At 41.6% G+C, this 9,272-nt stretch overlaps 1 pseudogene; it reads left to right on the top strand.

The window, feature by feature from the left end:
• The first annotated feature begins 4,151 nt into the window (after window positions 1-4,151).
• On the top strand, window positions 4,152-4,340 carry LOC148142284 (cytochrome c oxidase subunit 7C, mitochondrial pseudogene; annotated as a pseudogene).
• Window positions 4,341-9,272: the final 4,932 nt, after the last annotated feature.

Here is a 9,272-nt window from a genome sequence, read left to right as displayed (position 1 = left end):
TGGGTTTCCTCCGGGTGCTCCGGTTTCCTCCCACATTCCAAAGATGTGCAGGTCAGGTGAATTGGCCATGCTGAATTGCCCGTAGTGTTAGGTGAAGGGGTAAATGTAGAGTAATGGGTGGGTTGCACTTCGGCGGGTCGGTGTGGACATGTTGGGCCGAAGGGCCTGTTTCCACACTGTAATCTAATCTAATCTAATCTAAAAACTCTGTATGTATAGCAAATAAGCAACAAAATGATTTCTAATTAAATGCAGCTTTGGGTTGCAAATAGTTGCTTCATGTATTTGCCCTGTTGTCCTGCAATGTTGGATCCCATACTATCACCAATCAAGCTGGCACTTTGCCCCCATTGGTCTTTTCCCTGCCAATTTCTAGCTCCATTTTCCACCCAGAAAATGATAAGAGATTTCCCAAACTGTTTTTACTGGCTCTACAGCACTGACTCTTGTCCATACCTAAGGGTGTAACTGGACATATCTCCTGACCATGAGTAACCCAAACCAACAAATGATCATGGCCCAGCCCCTGAACTGTCTGCAGACTGTGCCTGTGAGACCTCTGGTGGTACCTCTGACAGAGAACCAACCCAGTTTGATACACTGATGACGAATGCACAGTACTTTCTTATTGGACCATTTGGTCGAATATGCATAGTGCAGCCTGTTTGCCACAAAGGTAGCTGGCATTTGCTGTAGGTATTATATTGGCATCTCTGTGTGCTGTGCAGCAAGACTTTTGTGCCCGTCAGACAAATCCCTATTGACACACATGACAAGCAGTCTCTCTTTATGTCTGCATTAAAGAGGACATCAGTATGGCAGTACTCATAGCCTTTGGCTCTGGCTGAATCGCCAATACAGAAACAGGCCTGGCAAGTCGTCAATGCTGCGAGTACGCAGGTAACTGCGATGTGAGCCAAACACTAAGACAGCAAGTGAGCAGCCCGAGATGGAGCCTGGTCCAAACTGTGTGCTGGATGTCTGTTCAAAGAGTGACAGTCATAGAGTCATAGGGATGAACAGCATGGAAAACAGACCCTTCAGTCCAACCCGTCCAGTTATCCTAACCCAATTTAGTCCCACCCGCCAGCACCTGGCCTTTATCCCTCCAAACCCTTCCTATTCATATACCCATCCAAATGTCTTTTAAATGTTGCAATTGTACCAGCCTCCACCACTTCCCCTGGCAGTTCATTCCATACATGTACCACCCTCTGCATGAAAAAGTTGCCCCTTTGGTCCTTTTTATATCTTTCCCCTCTCACCCTAAACCTATGCCCTCTTGTTCTGCACTCCCCCAACCCAGGGAAAATACTTTGTCTATTTATTCTATCCATGTCCCTCATGATTTTGTAAAGCTCTATAAGGTCACCCGTCAGCCTCCGACGCTCTGGGGAAAATAGCCTATTCAACCTCTCCCTAGACGTGATGGTACAGAGAACACCAAACGGAGAATTCACCACAAGAGTATACAGGAAAGCGACACACACAGACCAAGTCCTAAACTATGAAAGTAACCACCCCAACACACACAAACGAAGCTGCATCAGGACACTATTCAAAAGGGCCACAACACACTGCAGTACACCAGAACTGCAAAAAGAAGAAGAGGAACACCTATACAAGGTATTCGCCAAAAACGGATACCCGCGCAACTTCATCAACAGATGCCTAAGAAAAAGACCACGGAACGAGGACATACCACAACCAAAAGGACTAGCCACACTACCATACATCAGGAGCATCTCGGAACTGACAGCCAGACTACTGCGATCCCTAGGACTCATAACGGCACACAAACCAACAGCCACGCTCAGACAACAACTCACCAGAACGAAGGACCCGATACCCAACATGAACAAGACGAATGTAGTGTACAAAATACCATGCAAGGACTGCACTAATCACTATATAGGACAAACAGGAAGACAGCTAACAATCCGCATACATGAACATCAACTAGCCACGAAACGACACGACCAGCTATCCTTAGTAGCCACACACACAGACAACAAGCAAGATGAATTCGACTGGGACAACACTACTATCATAGGGCAAGCCAGACAGAGAACAGCCAGGGAATTCCGAGACGCATGGCATTCATCCACAAACTCCATCAACAAACACATCGACCTGGACCCAATATACCAACCACTACAGCGGACAGCTGAAACTGACAACCGGAAGCGGCAGGGACAGACCACTATAAACACCGAAGAAGCGCTTCGCAGGAGGCTCCCAAGCACTGATGATGTCGCCTAGCCAGGGGACGAAACGTTTGCAACAGTTATTTAGTGATTCTCCTGTCCCCACTTATATGAGATCAATCCCTTTTAGTGACATGAGGTCATTTTTGTCTGTAAGTGTTTTAATGATTAACATTTAGGTATTTTTGCAGCCAAGGAGATTTCATTTAAAAGAGCTTAAGAGAGGAATTAATTAGTTTTTATTTACATTGGGAGATTTTAGTATGTTAGTCTTTCTGATGGAAGATTCTGTTCTTGTTTTAATTTTCAGCTTAGGGAGAGACAGTTGTAGTTTGCAGAAACCTTTTTGTTTTTATTTCAGTTTGGGGAAGTTCTGCATAAGCCTTGACTGAAAATGGGTGTGTAGTTGGTCCTGAGAAAGTATGAAAATATTTTAGTTCTGCAAGAAAAAGATTACCTCTGAGTAAGGAGTTTAGTAATAGTTCAGAACTAGAGTGTATGGGTAAAATCCAAAACAGGTCATTTGAAGCCAACATAACTTCTGCTCAGGTGTATAAAAGCTCCAGGAAGAAGCTACCAGATTCTCCAGACTGGGAACTGAAGCCATGGTTTCAATCAAGCTTATAGAGGCAATGGCAGAGATATTTTCTAGTGATATATTGTAGAGGTTGCTTTTGGGATCTATAACTTAGTATTTTTGGATCTGTAAAAGGGGTGCTTTTGCAATCTGAAAAGCAGTATTTGGGGATTATATTTTTAAGATGTGTTTCAAAATCTTTACATGTATAATACATAGTTTAATGTATTCTATTTTATCATAATTTCTTCGTAAAATAAACTCCTATTTTATTGTTAAATCTAAATCTGAATATTGCATGCTTACATTTCAGTAAGAGATCACTTGGTTAAAATAAATAAAATCTCTATCAAGCCAGATTTTGGTCTGGCATTTGGCTTTTCCAGTAATAACATCAGCTGCGATCATAAAAATTGCAGGCTTTTGGTGGAATTTTTGAAATCATTGAACTTAAGAGGAATCTGTGTTTTTTTCAAATAACAGTTGTGTACTGGTTTTTGACAAAGCAATTGTATTGTGGTGAAGTTTACTACACAGAATTTGAAAATGGCTTTGAAAGTTGCTAAGAGTTTTCTGGAAGTTTAAGGTATAAAAATTGATTATTTAAATTTTTTGACAAAACTAAACTAAGAGAGTTAGCAAATAAAGTAAAAGTAGGATCTCATAAGGATAAGTTGCTAGAATTGGGAGGAAAGATACCATGACTAAAAATACCTAAGCTGCAGTTAGAAATGAAAAAAAAATTTTAAGAAGAGAAATAAACAGAGACTGATGGACATATAATAGCTCTGTAAAAGGAAAGATATTATTAAGCTAGAGAGGGTTCAGAAGAGATTTACAAAGATGTTGCTGGGAATGGAATGTTGGAGTTAGGTGGAGAGGCTGGATAAGCTTGGACATTTTTCACTAGACCTTAGGAGGTTGAAAGGTGACTTTTCAGACAGTTATAAAATCATGAGGGGAATAGATAAGGTACAGCATTTGATTTGTGTGAGGAGGATATATGTACAGTTATGTAATTTGAAAGACAGTCAGGTAAGTACACAAAAAAAGAAATGTTTGGAGGGACATGGGCCAATCGCAAGAAGGAGCGATGACCTCAGTTTGGGATTATGGACAGCATGGACTAGTTGGGCTGAAGAGTCTGTTTCTGTGCTGTATGTCTCTACATATTTAACAAAACTTGAAATAGAAAGGGAGGACAAATAGGAGATTGGAGTTTTAAGAAACTTGAACGTCAAAGAAATAGGGAAAATAAAGAACTTGAGCTAGCAGCAAAGAAGGATGTAAGAGGTACCAATTTTAGAGAACAGGTGCTTCCAATTGACAGTCACGAAGAAGGTGTGAGTCATTGCAAAAGGGGAGACATGTTGTGGACATGCACAGTTCGCAACTTCAGCATCTCACTGATCTGCAGGTTACAGGGTGAGGAAGGAAGGAACTTGCCATTTTCTGTGGAGAACAAGTAGAGGCTGTTGGCAATGATGACAGCATTCTTCTGCACTGGCTTTGCTAATCCAGTTGTTTTAGTCTGGCACCAACTGCTGAAGAAATGAGACCACTTTATTCAACAGAAGTTCATCTCAACTGTGGTGCGATGTCTGCTGAGCAGCTTATATACTCAAGAATCCGTTCATCGTTCCAGTGAGGTGTTCTTGTAAATAAAAATATTTAGAGAACAGATAAAAGGACACAAAAACAATAAAGGAGAAACGTGAGAACTAAAAAGTGATTATAAAGGAACATTTCTCTGTTGCAATATATTCAGAATATACTAAAGACTATTGTTAGAAGATAAATGGGATACTGATAGCAATAGTTAGAATGTCTAGGGAATAATCAGAAAAGTGGCAATCAGGAAATTAAAGTTCTAGGTACTAAAACTGCAGCAAAAAGTACAAGGTGAATATGTTTCCCTGGAATGCATTAAAAAAGGCAAGGGTAACTCAGGACAGCAATGAAAATTATTGCTTAAATATTAACAAGAAGAATCAGACACTGTTGGTTCTGAGTATTTTATCTCAAAAAAAGGGGAGAGATTTTCTTATGCTTCCAATCAAGAAGATATATTAATAAAGGTATTGAGACACACTAGAGTAAGTCTGTCACTGATGCTAGCTGATGATACTATTTGTCTTCAAAAAAAGGTCAATGCAGAAAAAAATTTTATTTGGAAGTATAGATGGAATCTTCATGACACCTCTTCTAACACTTGATTACTATTTAGGGAGCACAGACCTGTATTGCAGGACACACCAGCAACTAACATTGGAAAGGCTGCAGAAGGAAAATTTGGGTGTAGTTGCAGGCATACAGCTTATGGACTGGACAGGTAGCACCTTAGGGTTTCTTGTTTGCTCTCAGCACTTGCTCACTTCATGCCTATCTGCATGCTTACACCATCCTTGCCTTGCCTGTTATACCAATTAGCACACTCACAAAGCCAGCCTGCTTGAACCTGTTGATCAGCAGTCCTCAGTCATCTTGCTGCAATGTGCTACATCAATCTCACACCTACACATGTGCCAGCAGCTTACCGCCAATGACTCTGCATGTGCAGCAAGCAGACAGCCATGACGCAAAGTCTTAAGGGATCAACCTTCACCTAAGTCTATGGAAACATCCATCAGTTGGGGGGGTTCCAGCACAGTACATCAAGGGAAATCTCTGATACCAGTCCTGGGAAGTGACGATGATCAAGCATCTGGTCAAGATGTTCTCGGTCGAGGGTCAGTGCCTCTGCAGTCCAGGGAGTTGATTACAGTCAGCCCCGTAGTGCCATAACAGCTAATCCATGGTGTGGGCTTATGCAGTCAGGGAGATGCATATGCATCAGTCAGGGGTCTGGGCAGTTCTGGTCCAGAGTTGTCTAACTAAGTCACTCAAGGCACTGGCCATTGTCAGTCCAACAAAACTAAGAGAATAGGGAGATGTCTGCTGCAGGAAGGAGATTCAGGAACCAATTAGTGGAAATTTGTGACTACAGACTGGGAGGGTTTGACAATTGTGAAAAGAGGCAACTGTATTTGTAAGAGGGTGATACACTAGAACATGGATGAAAATGTGGTAGAGGAAGAAATTTATTCACGGTCAGGAACACCCTGGTATCAAGTAATGGCAGGAGGGGAAAGAGTAAATGCCCAGGCCAGGCATTTATCACCTCATATGCTATGTACTGGGGAAGAAGTAGGCAGGTGCAGGTTCAGGAGAAAGTGAGGTCTGCAAATGCTGGAGATCAGAGTAGAGAGTGTGTTGCTGGGAAAGCACAGCAGGTCAGGCAGCATCCAAGGAGCAGGAGAATCGACATTTCAGGCAAAAGCCCTTCATCAGGAATAAAGGCAGAGAGCCTGAAGGGTGGAGAGATAAGCTAGAGGAGGGTGGGGGTGGGGAGAAAGTAGCATAGAGTTACAATAGGTGAGTGGGGGAGGGGATGAAGGTGATAGGTCAGGGAGGAGGGGAGTGGATAGGTGGAAAAGATAGGCAGGTAGGACAAGTCATGGGGACAGTGCTGAGCTGGAATTACAATAGGTGAGTGGTAACAGTGAAGACATTGCTGGCACTTCAGGAGCTAATGAGAGAAGTCTGTTTATGTTGTGAGGAAGTTACCCCTCAAGGTGTCCCACATTTTCCTTCTGAAAGTCTGTCACTTAACCCCAACACATGCTGGTAGATGGGGAAGAAGTCACGCAGGCAACTGTAGACAAGGTTTGGGAGATTCAAACTTCATTGAAGATTATGAGTGACTAAGGCAAAGGCTGGAACATCATCTAAGGGATTCTAGGATAAGGAGAAATGCAAAATGAACTGGGGGGGGGGGGAAGAGAATAGGGGGGACACCACTAATGTGGTTTTATGGCTTTCACATGTGCCACCTCATTTTGATAATTTCATGCATTCTCTCCCTTATCATATCTGAGTTCAGGGTGTATTTTAGTTATGAAGTTGAGCTGAATGGGGGCTGATGTTGCCCTACATAGCATCCCAGACTGAGAGCCCACTAGTGTTTGTGCCACCTCTTGGTTAAGTTCACGTTGGTACTTGCTGCCTAGACCAGACAGTGAGCAAGATCAGGCTGTTAAAAGAAGCGTCAACTGTGGAGAAGTGAAGTACAAAGAGGTTCTCGCTACAGTTAAAAGGTCCCCGCCAGTGATAGAAAGAATTATTAGTAGTCATACGTAGGCTATTTGTACATTACACGGATTACCACTAGTTACACCATTAGTTAATGGTGCAATTACATTTCCTCCTACCTTAGGTAAACCATTAATACTTGTTCATAGAAAGTGAGCCCTCATTCTCATAACATCACAACAATTGCTGACATGTTATTGATTGCAAAGATTCTTAGTGAAAGGCATCAAATAACTATAAGGTAAACAGTGATATTTGCAGAGATAACATTTTCAAGCATCAACCTATCTACCAGGAATGCCTCCAATTAGATTTGGAAACCCTGATTAGAACACAACTCAAGCTTTTAAAACCAAGGGAATATAAGCAAGTTTATGTAATCCTTTTCAATTTTCCTGCTCCTCGGATGCTGTCTGACCTGATGTGCTTTTCCTGCACCACTCTAATCTAGATTCTGGTTTCCAGCATCTGCAGTCCTCACTTTTGCCCAGTTGATTTTAACCTTACTGTGAATCCTCTTGCAAGGGTGCCTACCTTGAAGAAGTTCTCCTACTCTCTCTACAAGAATCTCAGTTGAGTCTCTCTACTCTTCGCTACCTTCTCCCCCCTACCCCCCATTTATCTCTCCACCCTGGAGGCTCCCTGCCCCCATTCCTGATGAAGGGCTTTTGCCCAAAACATCGATTTTCCTGCTCCTCGGATGCTGCCTGACCTGCTGTGCTTTTCCAGCACCACTCTAATCTAGACTCTGGTTTTGCCATTGTCTTCTGGATGCAGGCTGACCAAAAAAATTCTCCTCAACTTACTGGTTAATAATCAACCTGTAAGTCACACTAAAACATACTTTTTTTATCCATCAAATCATGGAGTAGGCCTTGAGCCCAAAGTTTCCAGCCTTAGAAACAGAACTACCACTGATCTTGCCACAGGACTTCCACGCATATGCATTAGCTCTTAATTATGTTATATTCTCAAGTAATAGAATTTTAGCCCCAAAGATCTTGGTTTTCTGTATAATGTGTATTAGAACAAAAATCCTTCTTTTTCATTTGGTTTTGAGAGTGGGTTTAGTGGGAATGTTTAGTGATTTTTTTGTATTTCTTTTCTCAGTTAAAAGTCAGAAATACCAGTTGAAAACTGGGACAGCCATTCCTGCTGAATTCAGAACCATGACTAGCAACTAAGATCAGTATCATTATTGACAGTTCAATAATGTTAAAGTCTGTGGACAGTTTTCAATTCAGTTTGAACTTTGTAAAAGCTGGCTGTTGGGGCTTTAGTGATAGAATGGTGGTGCGCCTACCTCTGATCCAGGAAGCTGAGGTTCAAGTCCCACCTGTTCCAGACGTGTTCAACAACATCTGTGAACACGTTGATGACAAAACACCTAAAAGCTAGCCGTTTCCCTCCAACCCCATTTTAATTTAACCGTATCCTCTTTCCTAACTCTTCCCCTTTGTTATTGCTCCACTGTTCACTGGAGAAGTGCTTATAATTCATTAATTGTATTAGTGAAGTGAGTTACTTGGTGATGGTTTATTTCAAAAAAATATATAATGCATCTGGCTCTTGTGTTGTGTCTTATATTTGGTACACAGTGTATCTTTTACAGACATGTTCATGACATCCTTACCATAGCATGACATGTAGCCTGATGAATAAAGGTTTTAGTTTCCATCTTACTGGAACCATTTGCAACCTTACATACTAAAGAAAGAATGCCTTCAGTTTGTCCATGAATTTTAAAAATGTAGGAGCTGTAATAAATATCTAATCAGTATTTCGGAATATGAGACACACATCTATAGGAGCACACATTAACCCATTAGATGTGTAAACTGCACATGGTCAGGATGGAGGGATCACATCCAGAGTGAGACACAGCCCGAGTGGGCATATGGTCAGAGAATTTGGAGGTAGGGTGGGAATTCAATGCATGCTTGCTTTTTGGTTCATAGGTCTTTATACAAGATACATGAAGCCCATGACTGTGGTCTAGAAAAAACAATGTCATCACAGGAAAACGAAGTCTGTTGATTAGTAATAGCTATTAATAATATTTATTATAGGTTACTTTCATGAGAAATATTTACAGGTTTCAAGCTAAAAGACATGTTGGGAGTTTTTAAAAATAAATTCATAACTAGGTAAATAAATAGATATAGAGTCAAGGTGATGTGTTGTATCTGCATGATGTGAGAGCTCATGGACCCCATTCTCATTCACAGGGACCACATCTGGAGCAAATGTTGGTTGCAAAGAGTTGATAAGTTGGAGTCTCAGCTTTGAACACTGTAATACATCAGGGAGACAAAGAATTACCTGGATGCTGTGTTTCAGGAGGCAGTCACACCCCT

The sequence above is a fragment of the Chiloscyllium plagiosum genome, unplaced genomic scaffold, assembly GCF_037043375.1.
Source record: "Chiloscyllium plagiosum isolate Xiang-an unplaced genomic scaffold, Cpla_swu_hap1 HiC_scaffold_29, whole genome shotgun sequence".
Taxonomy (NCBI): Eukaryota; Metazoa; Chordata; class Chondrichthyes; order Orectolobiformes; family Hemiscylliidae; genus Chiloscyllium; species Chiloscyllium plagiosum.
The sequence above is the reverse complement of the archived record's forward strand: the minus strand, read 5'-3'. Positions and strand labels throughout refer to the sequence as shown.